Source organism: Ascaphus truei, chromosome 14, assembly GCF_040206685.1.
Source record: "Ascaphus truei isolate aAscTru1 chromosome 14, aAscTru1.hap1, whole genome shotgun sequence".
NCBI lineage: Eukaryota > Metazoa > Chordata > Amphibia > Anura > Ascaphidae > Ascaphus > Ascaphus truei.
This window is the reverse complement of record NC_134496.1, coordinates 21457746-21458659: the sequence shown is the minus strand read 5'-3', so window position 1 is coordinate 21458659 and position 914 is coordinate 21457746.

The window sequence follows — 914 nt, the reverse complement described above, 5'->3', positions numbered from 1 at the left end:
GGGGAGCATGTGGGGGAGAAGCTTGTGAGGAGGGCGCATGTGGGGGAGAAGCTGGTGAGGAAGGGAGCATGTGGGGAAGGAGCTTGTGAGGAGGGGGCATGTGGGGGAGAATCTGGTGAGGGGAGCATGTGGGGGAGAAGCTGGTAAGGAGCATGTGGGGAAGAAGCTAGTGAGGAGGAAAGCTGGTGAGGAGGGTAGCATGTGGGGAGAAGCTGGAGAGGATGGGAATATGTGGGGAGAAGCTGGTGAGGAGTTAAGCATGTGGTGGAGAAGCTGGTAAGGAGGTGAGCATGTGATGGACAAACTGGTGAGAAGGGGGTCATGTGAGGGAGAAGCTGGTGAGGAGGGGTGGATGTGGGGGGGAAGCTGGTGAGGAGTGTAGCATGTGGAGGAGAAGCTGGTGAGGAGGGGAGCATGTGGGGAGAAGCTGGAGAGGAGGGGAATGTGTGGGGAGAAGCTGGTGAGGAGGTGAGCATGTGAGGGAGAAACTGGTGAGAAGGGGGTTATGTGAGGGAGAAGCTGGTGAGGAGGGGTGGATGTGGGGGAGAAGCTGGTGAGGAGTGTAGCATGTGGGGGAGAAGCTGGTGAGGAGGGGAGCATGTGGGGGAGAAGCTAGTGAGGAGGAAGCATGTGGGGGAGAGGCTTGTGTGGAGGGCGCATGTGGGGGAGAAGCTGGTGAGGAAGGGAGCATGTGGGGGAGGAGCTTGTGAGGAGGGGGCATGTGGGGGGGAATCTGGTGAGGGGAGCATGTGGGGGAGAAGCTGGTAAGGAGCATGTGGGGAAGAAGCTGGTGAGGAGGAAAGAATGTGGGGGAGAAGCTGGTGAGGAGGGGAGCATGTGGGGGAGAAGCTGGTGAGGAGGGGAGCATGTGGGGGAGAAGCTGGTTAGGGTGGGTGCATATGGGGGAGAAGCTG